Below are 18,410 nucleotides of genomic sequence, written 5' to 3' on the forward strand. Positions count from 1 at the left end.
AACAGAGAAAGTGATATTGTGATATAAGAAATATATATTTTGGTCTTCCTCCAGGGTTCCTGGGTCACAGCTCCTAAAACCCTTATAATTTCTTAAATGATTAGAGCATAGGAACATCTTTATTATGATATTTGGGTTTGGTCCTGGAATAGCTCCAGGATAAAAGTGAAAGAAGCTGTTTTGTTATTCATAAAAAGCCCCTTTCAACCACATCTGAGTTTATGTTAATGAGGAGATTTTTGGAAAGTCCCTAGCTAACGACTGGATGAGGGCTGGTTGCCAGGGGAACAAACCAGGTGATTAGAACTTTCAGCCACCCCCATCCCCAAAGTGGGGCTGGAGGTTGAATTAATCACCAATGGTCAACAATTTAACCAATCATGCTTACATAATGAAGCCTCCATAAAAATGCCTAAAGTGTAGAGTTCCGAGAGCTGCTGGGTTGGTGAACTAGAACACATCCACTTGCAGGGAGGGAAGCACACCCCAAAACTCAATCAGGACAAAAGCTCCTGTGCTCAGGACCCTTCCGGACATAGACCTAGCCCTATGTATTCTTCATCTGGCTGTTCATTTGTATCCTTTAACATATCCTTTGTAATAAACCAATAATGTAGTAAGTAAACTTTTCCTGAGTTTTGTGAGCCATTCTAGCAAATAATTGAGCCTAAGGATGATACCAGCTCAACACAAGGTTGACACAGGGAAGCCATATTGTAGAAAAGAAACCATACTGTAACTTTGAATGACCTCTGAATAACTAACACAGATATGCTCTGTGGATTTTATGGCCCCTGCTAGCTGCTGTAAGTTGATAACTTTGTTCTTTTGATTTCCTTAGGAGTGTGCTGACCCCCAGGCAGAAAGTCTATGCTGACAGCCATCATCAATGAAAACTGAAAGATCAGGGTATAGGGCATTGCTCTGATCTCTGATGCATATCCAGTAAAACAAAAGACTATCAGAAACTATGTCTGCCCCACCTGGAGACCAGCCACCTATATAACTGGCCTGTAGTCTTAGTTCTGTAAGATGGTTCTTTCAGACATTAGTCAGCCGTCTTCCCCCTCACTAGCAAGCTACAATAGAAACCTTTCTCTCCTACCCTTTGCTTCTTGACTATTGGCATGTCTTGCGATGGGCAGATGACCTCCCTCTTGGGCAGTAACATGGGGGTGTCATAGGAACCTCCGATTTGTAGCAGGTCAAACAGAAGTTGTGGGTAATTTAGGGACCCACCACATGTGATTGGCGTCTGAAGTAGGGGGCAGTCTGTGAGACTGAGCCCTTAACCTGTGGGGTCTGTACCAACTCTGAGCAGTTACTGTCAAAATTGAGTTAAATTGTAGGATACCCAAGTGGTGTCAGAAAACTGGTCAGTATGGGAAAAAACCCACATATCTGGTGTCAGAAGTGTTCTGGGAAGTGTGGAGTGTAAGTAGAGTTGTGAATAGAGAGAGAAAAGAGTTCTTCCTTTCAGAGAGTCTATTTCCTAATATAGTAAGCATCCTTGCTGGAACCCAAACTATTTGAACCATTATAATCCACAATCTTTGAAATACACTAGAAGGAAAAAAGTGAATTCCTTTAAAAGACTTTACTTGAAACTTTAATCAACATGGCACATCAATCATAAAGCAAAAAGTCAGCCATTAGCTACTAAGAATTAATTTTCTTTTAAAAGTTTCCATATAGGTTGATCTGATTCAGTCTGCATAAAAATTCAGGTAAACCTAATATTGTCAAATGATCCATTTCATAAGAATGTCAGCCTAAGATCAAATTCTAGTCACTAAAAAGCTGAAAAACAAGAAGTTAGGAAAATAAAGCTGCTGCCTATCGGAGACCAAAGGTAAGTACCAATAGGAACGAGCCAATCAACTCATAACTTATGAGAGAAAAACAGTATTTTTTACCATTATCTTTAAAATATAAAAATTAATACCACCCAGTACCACAACACATTTACAAAGAGTTATAATAATAGCTACATTTACATAGCTCCTAGTACAAGGCAGGCACCATTCTAAGAGTTTCAACTATATTAACTCTTTTAATCCCCACAACATGCTGTGAAGCAGGTATTATTACCATCCCCAGAGGTCCCATTACCATGTCCTCCGAGGAGGACACTGAAAGCAGAGAAGTTAAGTAACTCACTCTAGATCACATAGCTAGTTAAGTGGCAGATCCAGGATTCACATGTATCTAGAAAGTCTGGCTCCAGAGTCTACTGTGCGTTTAATCACTGCAGCATTTCTTCTTATTCCCCTTCTGGAAAAAGGGAATAGCACGTCTCAAGGTTCAAAGGCAAAAGACCATGATGCATTTGAAGTCCAGTAGGGCTAGTCTAGAATAGGCAAAAGCAAGTTAAAGCTGAAGAAGGAGGAGCCAGGACCAGGTCAAGCAGAAGAGGTAAGCCACATGAAAGAAACTGTATTTCACCCTAAGAAAAAAAGGATTTTAAGCAATCTGTGTTTTTGTGAACAGTTTGGAGGTGAAGAAGGCATAGGGAGACTAGTTAAGAGGCCTCTGAAGTAATTTAAGTAAGAGATGACTACAGTCTAAATTAGGATGGTGGCAGAGGGAATAAAAAGAAATGGATGGATCTGAAAGATAATTAGTGTAGGGGATTGGAATTGGCCACCCAAAGATATGTCTCTTTGGCATGAGGATTATTTTGGACTGGTTACTGTTAAAAACTGCAGACATGAGAGACACTCAAAAGTAGAAGTTACCCTTTGTAAGAGACATTTACATTTTTAAGGGAAATCTCCATCTGTAAAGATGTCTCCCTCTCTGTACCAGGAAGAAGGGGGGATGACTTTATCTCTAGAAACTCTTATCAATGCAGAAGGCAAGAAGTTAAATCTGCATAATTATCTTGCTCTTGTTTACTGTGCTTTTCTGGTAATCTCACATAACTGACTCCCCCCACTGCCAACACCCTCCTTTGCCTTTAGCTGGGGAGGGTATTTAAGATGAGAACCTCTGCCATTTTGGTGAGTTACTCAGTTTTTCTGGGTCTCTCCCATGTATACATGTTATAAGGCTTTGCTTGATTTTCTCCTGTTATTCTGTCTCATGTCAACTTAATTCGTAGTCCAGCCAGAAGAACCCAGGATAAGTAGAGGAAATGTCTTCCTCCCCTACATTAGGAAACAGTATCAATAGAACATGTGGTTAAGAAACAAGAGAAAGAAAAGCAAAAATGGTTCTCAGTCTCTGGTTTGGACAAGCGGATGATAGTGGTGCCATTCACTGAGTGAAAAAGAACAAACGGGGGAAGTTTTAGATAAGTTGAAGTTGAGAGGACTGTGGTGTGGTCTAAATGTCAAGATGTCCAAAAGGCATTGGATGACCCTATAACTTAGAAGGGAGAGGTGCTCTAGAGATGGAGACATGAAAGTATTTAGAAATTGAAATCATGAGAATAGCAGAGGAAACAGAACTCTGAAGAACATCATTTAAGGAAAAGAATCCCACAGTATTAACAATGTATACTTTATAATTTGGTGCTTAATTAACACTGCTAAGTGGGTTCCAATTATTATACTTTGGTCTTCCCAACCAAACACTAAGTTCACTGAAAGCAATGACGCCTCCTTATAGGCCTTTGCAACTCCTCAGCTTTTAGCATATGAATGACTATTTATGAGGTACTTTACCAACTGCAATATGGGGAAGGGATAAATACAATATACTTGATTTTAGGAAAATCCTTTTCTTAGAATTCCTTTGATCTTCCATTTTTCCCCAAGCTTTTTTTTTTTAATTTTTTTTAAAGATTGGCCACCTGAGCTAACATCTGTTGCCATTCGTCATGTTTTTTTCCTCCTTTTTCTCCCCAAAGCCCCCCAATACATAGTTGTATATCCTAGTTGTAGGCCCTTCTAGTTGTGCTATGTGGGACACCACCTCAGCATGGCTTGATGAGCAGTGCCAGGTCTGCGCCTACGATCCAAGCCAGCAAAACCCTGGGCCGCCGAAACAGAGGGCATGAACCTAACCAACTGGCCATGGGGCTGGCCCCTTTCCCCAGGCTTTTGCTTCCTCTGTACTTGCTGCACTGATTGCTCTAACCCAGACAAAGATGAGCTCCATGACTGATGATGGGGGAGTTATGCAATGGGTCCTGTGATCCACTCTTATACTCAACACTTAATAAGCAAATCTAGGAGAAATTATTTTAAGAGAAAAGTGGAAGAGAGGAGTTCTTGTTTAAAATAAAAGGTAAAATTTGTTGTATTGCATTTTACTGGTACAGTAGAAATTTTTATTATATTTTTACATTATACTGTCAAATCACAAAATACTTGCTGTTTTTCACCCTCAGTCTTTTCCACACTGACTGAGCTCCTTGATCTTTCTTTTGCCTTATTCTTCCTATCCATCAAACAAGGTCAAGCTTTCCAGAAATTCTGTGAACACTCCAGCCTGAAGTCAAAGCTCTCTTCCCTGTATTCACTAAGCACACCTCTGTACTATACACATGACATTCCTCATATACCATTTTGATGGTAACTTTTCCGCAGTGTGTGATGTAAAGAGCTCAGGGTACGGAATCATACACCTATTACACCAAGGCACACAGCCAATAAGTTATTCATAGCCTTCTTACCAGTTTCTGCATCTGTAAATTGGGAATAATACTACCAACATTTCACAGTTGTTCTACGAAAAATGAGATCACATATGTAAAGTATCTAGCACAACATCCAGCACCCACTACAGGTTTGATAAATAAATGAAAAGCACTAAGATATATTGGAGTATACAAGGAAGCCATTTGGTTTAAAACTAACTCTGCCTGACCCTGTCTTTCTAGAAAGGCCTGATGTGGCCTGTTGAGTATCCATTGTACATCTGCTTTTAACATTTAGTGTCCCAAAGCCAAGAATGAGGCCCTTTAAGATAGGGATGCGTGCCCCCACCCTCCATATCAGCATTTCTTTAAAGATAAGCATTTCTTCCCTGAACCTAAGGGTTAATTACTGACCTACTGTGCTTATCTCGTGACCACTGACCTGCTGACCACTGACCTTCTGTGCTAGCAAAGCATCTCGTGACTGTAATAAGAGGATATTCCTGTCATATGTGATGTACGTTCCTTGTTCCAAGATGGTATATAACCACTCTGTACACCCCACTTCTTCAGAGTGCTTCCTTCCTTAGTGAAGGTTATTTCTCCCGGGCTATAGTCCTCAAAACTGGCTCATATAATAAACTCACCCCAATTTTGGTTTATAAGTTGATTATGGATTATTTGCACCAAGAGGCTCAATAAATATTAGTTCCTGCATCAAAATTGTAAACTTTTCTTTAAAGAACATGAAAGAGGGGCCAGCCCAGTGGTGCAGCGGTTAAGTTCACACGTTCAGCTTCTCGGCAGACTGGGGTTCGCCAGCTCGGATCCCGGGTGAGGACGTGGCACCGCTTGGCAAAAGCCATGCTGTGGTAGGCGTCCCACATATAAAGTAGAGGAAGATGGGCATGAATATTAGCTCAGGGTCAGTCTTCCTCAGCAAAAAGTAGAGGATTGGCAGTAGTTAGTTCAGGGCTAATCTTCCTCAAACAAGAAAAAAAAGAATATGAAAGAATTTCGTGAATAGACATTTCAATTAGAATGCTTAGGAAAAGACACAGGAATAAGAGTTTTCGGCAAATACATATCAGCAAAAATAGAACATGAGATTTGAAATTAACATTTCCTACATGGATAAGTCTCTTGAGAAGAGGTATCATTATCATGTGTGTCTTTTAGCTACCATAATACCTTGCAACTTACAATAAAATATTTGATGGATTGATTAATTAATTAGAGGACTGATGTTATTGGTTATCTGCCTTTTCTTATAAGACAGAAGTTTACAGTAAGAGTCTAGAATTAAGTTTTTCATTCAACAAATAGTTATGTCTAATGTCATGCATATTGGACACTACAAAGGTTGCTATAATATACTGAGGTATAATCTTTGCCCTATGAAAGTTCACAAGAGAGGAGAGGAACTAAGTAATATGCACAGTTGCTAAATAAGGTATATGAAAAACTGCCCAAATCTCATCATTTAAAATATTTTTATAATCATCAATTTAATCCTCTTTCTCATAGAAATTTAGGTGAGAGGAAGGGACTGAGGGGAGGAGGAAGGAGTCCTCCTATGACCTGATATGAGTAGTACGTTATATCCTTTATACTACTGATTAGGATAATCTACTGAGATTATCACACTTCATGAAGAGAAACTAGATGGTTTCCCCACTAAGATCAGGAACAAAGGCAAGGACATCTGCTTTCACCAATCCTATTCAATATCATACTGGAGGTCCTGGCTAACATAATAAAAAAAGAAAAGAAAAAGTAGACAGACTGCTAAGAAAGAAATAAAACTGTATTTGTTCACAGATGACATGATTGTCTTTAAAATCCTAAAGAATCAACAAAAAAACTGGAACAAATAAACGATTATAGTAAGGTTGCAGGATACAAGGTTAACATACAAAAGCCAATTGCTTTCTTATATACCAGCAATGAAAAGCTGGAACTGGAAATTAAAAACACAATAACATTTACATCAGCACCAAAAAAAATGAAATACTTAAGTATAAATCTAACAAAACACGTACATGGTCTATACAAGGAAAACTACAAAACTGAGGAAAGAAATCAAAAAAGATCTAAATAAAGGGAGAGAGATTCCACGTATATGGCTAAGAAGACCCAATATCGTCAAGATGTCAGTTTTTCCCAATTTAAGCTACAGATTCAACACAATCCCAATCAAAATCCCAGCCAGCTATTGTGTGGACATTGGCAAAATGACTCTCAAGTTGATATGGAAAAGCAAAAGATACAGAATAGCTAATACAATATTGAAGGAGAAGAAAAAGACAGAAAACTGACATTACCTTACTTCAAGACTTTTTATAAAGCTACAGCAATCAACAGGGAAATATGAAAGAACAGGCAAATAGATCAATGCAACAGAATAGAGAGTCCAGAAATAGATCCACATAAATATAGTCAACTAATCTTTGACAAAGGAGCAAAGGACAGCACTGGAGAAAAAATAGTCTTTCAACAAATGGTGCTAGAACAAATGGACATCCATGTGAAACAAATTAATCTAGACACAGACCTTACACCCTTCACAAAAATTAACTCAAAAAGGAACACACGGGGCTGGCCCCGTGGCCAAGTTCGCATGCTCCACTTCAGCGGCCCAGTGGTTCACCAGCTCTGATCCTGGGCACGGACATGGCACCACTCATCAAGCCACACTGAGGTGGCATCCCACATGCCACACCTAGAAGGACCCACAACTAAAAATATACAACCATGTACCGGGGGCTTTGGGGAGAAGAAGGAAAAATAAAATCTTAAAAACGGAACACAGATCTAAATGTAAAACGCAAAACTATAAAACTTCTAGAAGATAACATAGCAGAAAATCTAGATGACCTTAGGTTTGGAGATGACTTTTAGATACAATATCAAAACACAATTGATTAAAGAAAAATTGGTAAGTTGGACTTGACTAAAATTAAAAACTTCTGCTCTGCATGAGACATTTTTAATAGAATAAAAAGACAAGCCACAGACTAGGAGAAAATATTTGCAAAACACTATTTGTTAAAGGACTGGTACCCAAAATATACAATTTAATATTGGTAAAGCTCAATAATAACAGAACAAATGACCCAATTAAAAAATGGGCAAAAGATTTGAACAGACACCTCACCAAAGAAAATATGCAAATGACAAATAAGCATATGAAAAGATGCTCAACCTCATACGTCACTAGAGGGTTGCAAATTAAAACATCAAGATACCACTACACACCTATTGGAATGGCTAAAGCCCAGAACAGTGACAACAACAAATGCTAACAAGGATGTGGAGCAATAGGAAAGCTCACTTATTGCTGGTGGGAATGCAAAAGGGTATAGTCACTTTGGAAGACAGTTTGGCAGTTTCTTACAAAACTAAACATACTCTTACCTAATACTATCCAGCAATTGCACTCTTCGGTATTTACCCAAACGAATTGATAACTTATGGCCACACAAAAATCTGCACATGAATGTTTATAGCAGCTTTATTCATAACTGCTAAAACTTGCAAGCAACCAAGATATCTTTCAGACGGTAAATGGATAAACTGTGGTACATCTAACAACAAAATGTTATTTAGTGCTAAAAAGAAATGAGCTATCAAGCCATGAAAAGGCATAGAGGAACCCTTTAAATGTTTATTACTAGGTGAAAGCAGCTAATCTAAAAAGGTTACATACTGTATGATTACTACTATGACATTTTGGGAAAGATTTCAGAACTATAGAGACAGAAGAAGATCAGTGGTTGCCAGGAGCTCAGAGGTAGGGAGGCAGGGATGAATGGATGGAGCACAGGGGATGTTTAGGGTGGTAAAAGTATTCTGTGTGATAATGTAATGGTAGATACACATCATTGTCCGTTTGTCAAACCCACGGAATATACAACACAAAGAGTGAAGCTTAAGGTAAACTACGGATTTTAGTTAACCATAATGTAACAATATTGGTTCATCAATTGTAGCGAATGTACCACACTAAAGCAAGATGTTAATCACAGGGAGGTGGGGTGGGGAGGTGGTAAGGGAGTATATGGGAACTCTCCTTACTTTCCACTCAATTTCTCTGTAAACCTAAAATGCTCGAAAAAACAAAGGCAATTATTTTTGAAAAAATACTTTTATAATCATCCATTTCATCACATTTCTCTCAAGGAAGTTGGGGGGTAAGCACCTGGGGAGGTGTCTTCCTATGCCTTGATATGAGCAGTACTTTACATGTTTTATACTAATGTTTAGGATAATCTATTGAGAGTCTCAATTTGTAACAAAATGTGTTATCAGTCAGATGAGCTAAAGACACGTAAGACTGCATAATTCAACAGTGGTGAAAACAGCCAACCAGCCTGAACATGAAGCATGAAAAGGCCTTCAAGAAATCACTTCTAATCTATTATTGGTAAATAGAAAATATCCCCCAAATGGCCACCAAAAAATGTAAAAGAGAAGAGAAAGGGCTTAAGAGGTAAAATTGTAGCCAACCTCAACAAATAGCCGGAAACTTATCTATCTCCTCTAGTTAAGAAATGCAGCTTCTCTGAATAGGAGGAAAAGTGAAAGAAATAGTGAAACTAGGTTGATTGTAAAACCAAGTAATCCTGTGGTGGGCAGAGTAGAAATTTACTAAGTATGTACCACCTTAACTTCACATAAGGTGTACATCCTAAATATAAGGTATAATGTGCAGCCACTTACTTAATATCAAAACAATATAATTTCCAGAAGACATAAGAAAACCATTCCTCTAACTTCCATTTGGACTCTATTTAAAATTAGCCACGTTATTAACTTTATGTCTAAGAGCACAACATTGTTAGCCGCACTAGATCTTTAAAAAATAAAGAAAAAAACCCCTTCTATTCAAGTATCATCTGAAGAAAGTTCATAAATGGTTTCATAAATTGACAGAAGTAATGTCTATAGTATCCGGCACATAAATGGCAAAATATCTCTATTTTTAAAAAACATCAAGAAGCATCACCCAGCAAAAAAAAATCACATTATTTTCTTAAAAAGTAACTCATTAAGAAGGTCTCTATAAAAACATATTTTACAAGTATGTGGGATGTGTTTGTTTCTCTACTGAAACAAGAACTAACTTGAGAGAAGAGCATATTAGCAAGTTCTGAAGAGAGAGGTAATTAGCATATTGGAAGCTAACATTTTTGGCACAGGGGACCTATCCCAAGAATGTCTATCCTCCAGTCATGAGTCATGGGCTAGGCTGCCTCCCCATTTATTGTGAAGCAATATTTCAGTAAAAAGAGCAGCATGGAAGAACAGAACATATGAATAATGACTTAGACAACTTCCCAGGAAGAAATCATAGTGAAGCTAGGTCTGAGAAAGAGTATATACTACACTTTACACTAATGCTCTCTTTCCTTAATCATTCTTGCTCTTTAGTTAACAGCAGAGAGAGTGAAATTTAGAGGCTTTAGTTCTAACTAAAATTTCTATTTTTTTATAGATTTTAATACTGAATAAAATTACACATGTATTAACTTGGTTTTAAATTTTGTGAAAGTGAATTATTTAACGCATCATTATAAATTAGTTTATGATGACATCAGTGAAAAGCTCTCACCTGTCACATACCCGCCCCAGCACACACACACAATGACACCAGAAGGCAACACTCTGCTTTACCTTCTGCTGAAAAGTCTGCTACCTCCAACGCTTGAGGTCCATACACGAAGGCCTCCTGGAATCTATGAACACAGCAGAGGCAAAAGGCAGAGAAGTTTATGTAGATTTAAAGTTGCGCTGCCCAAAACATAAAATGCCAAATGCCTATCACAAGTCTACATATCTGCCAAGGAAATCAGATTTTAGATTTGAAATGAGCAAATCAACAATATATTGATACATTCAGAGTTCATTATATATTACGCAGCTACTTATATGAAAAAAAAAGTTGAGGCTTAACTAATTTATATTCTCACCAATAGAAGTGATTTACACTATCGGAAATACTAAAAGAGCAACCAAGTATGAATTCATATATGCTGAAAGTAACAATTTAATTTTTAAAATTATGTGAGAGAGCCAATATACATATATAAGGAATATAAAAGAAATTAAGTAGAAAAATATACTTCACAAAATGGAGTGTGGCAGTCCCTACAACTCAAGGTACGTTCTTTCTTAGGACCAGAGATTGTTGAGAACAGAGGAGAAAAACAATTAGAAACAGACCTGGAAGAGGACAAAGGCAGAGGGAAAAAAGGAAAAGTACAAATGTAAAGATGTTCTAATGCCAAGATTTAATTTAAGTCTGACACTAATGTTGAAATGAGCTAGGCAGTACGGGGGAAATCTACCTTGTTGCAATATTTTAAGGTAAATATAAGAACGGAACATGAAAAGCTTTTCAGAAAATATTCACGTCAGAAATTTAGGATTTAATCAGGTAAAATATTTAGATTTCAGATTTCATTTCATTCTCTTCTGATGATGGGGATAAAAGACTACAAAATGCAACTGGTATAGGAGTAAAGGAATCAGATAAATTTTACTAACTATTAAATTTAAAAGAGGGAGCATGTTATCTTTATGTATCATTTAGAAATCCTTAAAAATATCATCAAATAATTAGGAAAGATGGAACAAAGGATTATCTTAAAACATGATGGTATGTCAAGAAAGAAATATAGTATTACAGAACATTGGCCCTGCGGTCAGGTGGCTTGAGTTCAAGTTCCAGCGAAATTACTTAATTGCTTTGTGACATCAGGCAGGTCACCTAATCTCTCAGTACAACTGGACTTGTTCAGTGAGGACTCCTTCACCATCTTGCAGATTTATACTGAATATCAAATGAAATAAGGTATTAAAAAATCACAGAACATTGTATTTGCAAAAATTTAAATCAGTGCATTTGACTTAAATTAACAATTTGTTAATTTAAAGTTGTTAAGTAAGAAATACAGGACTATAGTGTGCCAAGCGAAGGAATGTGGGGAGCTGTGTGGGGAGGAAGCCCAAAAAAGCAAAGCAAAAATGTTGAGCTGGCCAAAACAACCTAGAGGAGTGTCAGGGCTAAACGGCAGCCAGAAGGTCACAGTGCCCAAGAGATGGCTGTATCATATTACTGATTTAGCAATGTGCCCAGCACTATCTGCCTCAGATGTATCTTCTCAATTTCCAAAACAATCTTACAGACTGCACCCTCCTCTAAGGCCGTGCTTGTGACATGTAAGGATCTGAGACAGTAACTATTTGCATATTGCATATATTTCTAAAAGCCAAAGAAATAAGATCCCACCCAACAAAACAATATTGGCAGCAAAGGCTTAAATAGGATGTATGATGTGCCAGGCACAGTTCCAAGAGCTACAGATATTACTAATTTGGTCTTCACAACTCTGAGATGGGTATTATTATTATCCTCACTTTACAGATGAAGAAACTGAGAAACTTGCCCAGGTCCAGCCCCACGGCCGAGTGGTTAAGTTCATGCACTCTGCTTCAATGGTCCAGGGTTTCGCAGGTTCGGATCCCGGGGCACAGACATAGCACCACTCATCAAGCCATGCTGAGGCAGCGTCCCATATGCCACAACTAGAAGGACCCACAACTAAAATATACAACTATGTACTAAGGGGCTTTGGGGAGAAGAAGGAAAAAGAAAAAAAAAGAAAAAGAAATCTTAAAAAAAAAAAAAAGAAACTTGCCCAACACACATAGCCAGATGTGGCACTTATCTATATGTAAGGAACCAAACAATTATAAATGATCTTAAGTATTCAATCATGCTATGTATATTCTTCAGCATTTGCAACATTTTCTCAGAAAATTTAAAGTTCAAATAATTGTACAAAATATGTAAAAAAAATGGGAAAGACTTACAATATAAAACTAAAAGAAAAAATAGAAATTTTTAAAAACAAGCATAGGCCTAAAAAGGACTAAAGAACAGTCTGGCAGTCCCTCAAAAGATTAAAAATAGAATTATCATATTATCCAGCAATATACTTCAGAGCATATAGCCAAAAGAATTGAAAGTGGGGATTCTCAAAAAGATATCTGTACACTCATGTTCATAGCAGCTTTATTCGTAATAGCCAAAAGGACTTGTAAGTCACTCAAGTCTCCACCAATGGATGAACGGATAAACAAATTGTGGTGCACAAACAGTAGAATATTATTCAGCCTTACAAAAGAAGGAAATTCTGCCAGATACTACAACATGGATTAAACTTGAGGCTATTAAATGAAGTAAAGTAGTCACAAAAGGTCAAATACTGTATGATCCTATTTATATGCAGTACCTAGAGTAGTCAAATTCATAGAGATAGAAAGTAGGGTAGCAGTTGCCAGGGGCTAGGGGAAGGGGAGAAATTAGGAGTTATTCCTTAATAGATACAAGGTTTCAGTTTTGCAAGATGAAAAGAGTTCCATGGACACATGGAGGTGATGGTAGCACAAAAATATAAATGTACTTAGTGCCACTGAACTGTACACTTGAAAATGATTAAAATGGTAACTTTTATCTTAAATGTATTTTAATACAATCTTTTTTAAAAATTAAAATGTGCTAAGTGTACAAAATCTAACAAGGGATGTATAAAGAAGAAAACTAAAATCTATTATTTCATCTTCCAGAAACCACTGCAAATCCCTTTTTAATGTATATTGTTACATGGTTGAAAAAAATCATAGTATAGACTTTTCTTAAAAAAGTAATTCCGCAGGGCCAGCCCTGTGGCCGAGTGGTTAAGTTCGAGTGCTCTGCTTCGGCAGCCCCGGGTTTCACGGGTTCAAATCCTGGGCACGGACATGGCACCGCTCATCAAGCCATGCTGAGGCGGCATCCCACATGCCACAACTAGAAGGACCCACAACTAAAAATACACAACTATGTACCGGGGGGCTGTGGGGAGAAAAAGGAAAAACAAAATGTTAAAAAAATAATAATAATAATTCCTATCAATGTCATTCTTACCAATGTTAATCCTCTTTATTACTGAAATATTTTATTTTACTAAAAGTTTAATTGAAAAGACTTTTTTTTAAACTCAAAGGGTAAAATAATTAAAGCAGGGGATGGCCCCATGGCCAAGTAGTTAAAGTTCTGTGCATTCTGCTTTAGCGGCCCAAGTTCTTGGGTTTGGATCCTGGGCGTGAACCTACTCCACTCGTCAGCCATCCTGTGGAGGCATCCCACATACAAAATAGAGGAAGACTGGCACAGGTGTTAGCTCAGACTAATCTTCCTCAAGCAAAAAAAGAGGAAGGCTAGCAATAGATCTTAGCTCAGGACCAATCTTCCTCAACAAAAAAAAATACATAAATAAATAATAAAATAATTAAAGAATAATTTTTGCTTCAAGAACATACACAGTTTGGTATCAAAATAACAGTTTCAATTCTCCAGATTTCCCAGCCAAACAGCTTCTCTAATCAGAGTTACCAAAGAGTTACATTCTTGCATTTCAAGACTATCAACCAAATCTCTCTGTAAGAGATAGGTGTTGTACTAAATTGGTCTCCCTCCCTCCATTCTCAAACTTCTTTGTGGCAGACACTACTGGCTGCCTACCATACACCCATTTCTCTTTTCTTCTTTAGTAACAGACCCTAGTTTTATTCTGGGCAGCATGTACCCACGTAGAAGTGTATATTTTCTAGTCTTCCTTGCTGCTAGGACTGGTCAATGAGCTAGAAGTGGAAGTCATTGGATGGGACTTCCAGGAAAGCTACTTAAAGGGACTGACTCAGCTGAGAGTGTGTCTGTAACTTGGACATGATGGATAGCACTCCAGCAGTCATTCTGGACCATGAGGTAACAGAAACTATGCCAAAGGACAGTAAAGCAGACAGAGGGATGTTAGGTCCTTGATGATCCTAGAGTCATCATATAAAGCCTGGACTTCAGTGTGAGAAATATACCTCTACTTTGGTGAGACCACTTGTTTTGTATTCTAGGCAAATCTAAATCTAACTAATGGACCCACATTTATGCTGCTATCAGTGATTGTTCTAAAATGCAAATCATAACTGTCAAAATCCTTATCTTGGCACATAGGCCCTTTCATAATTTCTTGGGCCTCTGCTTATTTCTTCAGCTTTAGCTTAGCCTTGAAGTCCAGCCATAAAGAACTACTTGTAGGATGGTGACTGTAGTTAATAATACTGTATTGCATCTCTGATAGTTACTAAGAGATAGATCTTAAAATTTCTCATCACAAGGAAAAAAACTATAACTATGTATAGTGACGGATGTTTAACAAAAAAGTGAGAAAAAGTATTCTGCATTCAGGATATGGTATTCTGTCTAGGCCATTATATCAATTTTACTAACTGTGTCATCCAAATTGTCAAAATCCCAAAGATTCACAAGTGTATGGTTGTATCATTTACTGTGAAGGGTATATTAAAACTTTTCTCTTACAGTGAAAAAAAGAAAAGAAAAGAACCACTTGTAGGCTTCTCACACCACCTTGTTTTTGCAGAAGCTGCGTGGAATGTCCTTCTCCTGAATCTTTCTCCATCCATCCTTCAAGTCTCAACTCCTCCCAAAAGCTTTCCTGCTGCACCCACTATATACACAGGCACAGACAACATACTCATGAACCAAATATGAATCGACAATCTTCCTGTGTATTTACCTTTTCTATGCAGGTGCTATAGACCTTTTCAATTATAATGTAATTTTGGTTTTCTTGTCTGCTGTTGTCACTAAAGTGAAAGTCCGAAGGATAGAGACCATCGGTAATTCTTCGGCTTTCCATAGCCCTTAGCACAGGGTCCAGAGCACACAGTAGAATTCAGTAAATGTTGGCAGAATGAATGAAGTTCAGAGAAACGGTCATTCTTAAACACTTCAAAAATTTCATACTCTCAAACACTTAAAAAGCACACTGTTGCCTTCATTTCAAATCACAACAACTCTAGTATCAAGGAATATTTCAAAAGACATCAGGATGTTAAGCCAGTTGGTAATAATTAATTTCCTTAACTATAAAATATCATTTCTCTTCCAAAACAAACCAAGTATTCTCAGGGGATAAATAAATCTTTTTTTTTTTCAGTACAACTTTTGAGGTGTTCAAGAGAAGAAGGCAATAAAGAACATTTTCTCTCTTTGCTTGCATCCCTACAAGAAATATTTATGGAGGATCATTTATGTGCCAAGCATTGTACTAGGCAGTTAAAACACAGAATAATGAGCTCTTTGAAAAAGTCCCAAGATACTATGAGTATCTCTATCCCTATCTCTGTGAGATGAGAAAGCTCAGAGGAGATGGCATTTAGATTTGTTTTTAATTTTTAAAGGAAAAATGAAACTTTTCAGAAAAAGAGATTTTAATTTTCCATTTTTTATCAGCTCAAGTTTGTTTTTAGAGAAGATAGAAGGAACCAGTGTCTTTCAGTATCCACCATGTAGCACTGTATCAGGTTCTTTACATACATTATCTCAATTAAGCCTCATAAAAGTTCTGTGAGATAGTTTTAACCTCATTTTAAAGGCTGAGAAGTAGAGTTTGTGAAAGTTAAACAGCTAGGATCTGAGCTCAGAAATGTCTGCCTCTAACAACTGTTGTCCATTACTTGTTAGCTCTTAAATTCTTAGACAGAAACATAAAATATAGGAGCCAAGAGAAAGATGCTAGTAAATAACTCACCAGTTAACTAAGCTTCCATATGCTTCCTCATTATTTACAACATTTTGGCTGGATGCAAGGAAGCCACTTTTTAAATGATGAGAAAAAAACTTACTTTAAAGAGCACAATTGATAGAACCGAGATTCAAACTTTCTGAAATAAGTTTTAACAAATAAATAAAGCCCGGCAACAAAACTTGAGAATATATCTTTCTCATTACAATCTTCTTCAATTCTCTCCAGTATAAATAGGAGAAACCATTGCAGGGGACAATGCCTCTCCTAAATTCAGTGTATCTGTTATATAATCCCAATCAGTGACCCTAAGGAAAAGCCTATTTATCACCACATAATACTTGGAATAATGCCTCAGATGAGTAACTACATCCATTAAAAGGTTAATAACAATCATAATAATAAGAGTCTAAACAAGAAAGTAACTCTAGGGAAAAAAATTAATTTAACAGCATGATTGTTGTGATTCAATAATCCTTGCCCAGATCTTCTCAAACCCCAAAAGAAATGTATTATGGTGACAGTGCATGTATATTCGAGCAACTCTTTATAAGAGGTTCATGAAAGGATATAACATAAAGCTAAACAAGAAGTGCCCTGAAATGTGGCACAAGGCATGGCATAAAAAATGTCCCAACAGTGAGGATTGTTCAGTGCAAAGATGAAAAACCAAAAGAGTATGAAATTTCCTTCTATGGGAATATTTTAAAATTCAGAAATCTTTATCCATATGAAAGTTCATGTTTAATCCTATCTGAAAGCAAGAGAGGTTGACATTAGTGACCTAAGTCTCTTACCTGGGAACAGATGGCTTAGTCCCAAAACTCCAGCCATTAACCAACCAATCATCTTTCTTTCTTTTTTTTTTTATTTGAGGAAGATTAGCCCTGAGCTAAGTGCTGCCAATCCTCCTCTTTTTGCTGAAGAAGGCTGGCCCTGAGCCAACATCCATGCCCATCTTCCTCTACTTTATATGTGGGACGCCTACCACAGCATGGTTTGCCATTCGGTGCCATGTCCACACCCGGGATCCAAACCGGCAAACCCTAGGCCGCCGAATTGGAACATGTGAACTTAACCACTGTACCACCAGGCCGGCCCCCCAACCAATCATCTTTTAGTTACCTGGATATTGAGGACCCTTCAATGTGTGAGTCTATGCCAATACTAAATTACTACGAAGATAACCCCAGAGGTTTCAGCCTGTAAATTCTATAGCCCTGTTCCCAATGATGAGAAACACAGCAGAACCTGGTGAAAGCAGATCCTACCAGAGACCCAATCAGCCCTTAATTCGAGTCAAAGAACCTCTGCCAATAACTTGCCCAAGTGCCTCCCTCACCCTACTCTGATCCCAATTCCTCAGAATAAACATTTAGAGATTCTAAGAACTTTGTGAAATATAAAAGCTAATGCTACAGTTACACGCCAAAACAGAAGCAGCTTCTCAAAGGAACCTGCTATCCTTAACTGATTCCAGGGAGAAGCATAATTAGTAAGTGAAAAGGGCATGAAATAATAGCTCTTATCTGTCATAACAGAATTGAATTCTTACTTACACCCTCCACTTCTAAATAAGCCTGGAAACAGGAAGAAAATGAGAGCAAAGGAAACACTTTCCACTCTGGAATTACGCAGTTGGTAAAACTGCTACTTTTCCTTTTTATGCCACCTCAAATAACCCCACAATTTGGTCCCAGGTTCTGGGAAATCCACTCAACTATCATCCTGGCCACTTTTCTGGGGTCCTTCATCCCACTCATCCAGCTGGTCACTGAATCCTATCTCCTAAATATCCCTCAAACTTTCCCCACAGCCTTGCCTCTTTTCTACCTCCACAGCTGCTACTAAGAAACAGGTCCTCATCATTTCTCACCGGGACCTCCCTAATGGCCTCCTACTTCCACTCTCATTCGCCTCTTGCCCTTTCCACCATCTACACTGCTGCAAAACTGATGATGAAATTCGCCTCCATGAGGCTACACACCAAACTGCTGGCAGTGGTTCTCTCTAGTGAATGCCTACATTTTTGCATTACTTGTTTGCATTTTACAACAAGCATGTGGTTTCTTTTACAATCAGAAAAAAATTTACTGTTTCCATTTTGGGAACTCGCAGAATCTACCCCATTTGGAATCTATTACTCCACTTCTCCATCAGGTTAAAGGCCAAAT

At 37.7% G+C, this 18,410-nt stretch overlaps 1 protein-coding gene across 6 annotated transcripts in view; it reads right to left on the reverse strand.

The window, feature by feature from the left end:
• CDK19 (cyclin dependent kinase 19) overlaps positions 1 to 18,410 on the reverse strand; it is a 162,614-nt gene that overhangs the window by 122,312 nt on the left and 21,892 nt on the right. For 3 of the 6 annotated variants that reach the window (XM_023650926.2, XM_023650923.2, XM_070225408.1), the window contains exon 2: positions 10,262 to 10,323. The exons of the other annotated variants lie outside the window; for them this stretch is intronic. The gene's annotated coding sequence lies outside the window, so the exon portion shown is untranslated. The remainder of the gene's footprint in view (positions 1 to 10,261; positions 10,324 to 18,410) is intronic. 6 annotated transcript variants of the gene reach the window in all.

This window comes from Equus caballus, chromosome 10, assembly GCF_041296265.1.
Source record: "Equus caballus isolate H_3958 breed thoroughbred chromosome 10, TB-T2T, whole genome shotgun sequence".
Taxonomy (NCBI): domain Eukaryota; kingdom Metazoa; phylum Chordata; class Mammalia; order Perissodactyla; family Equidae; genus Equus; species Equus caballus.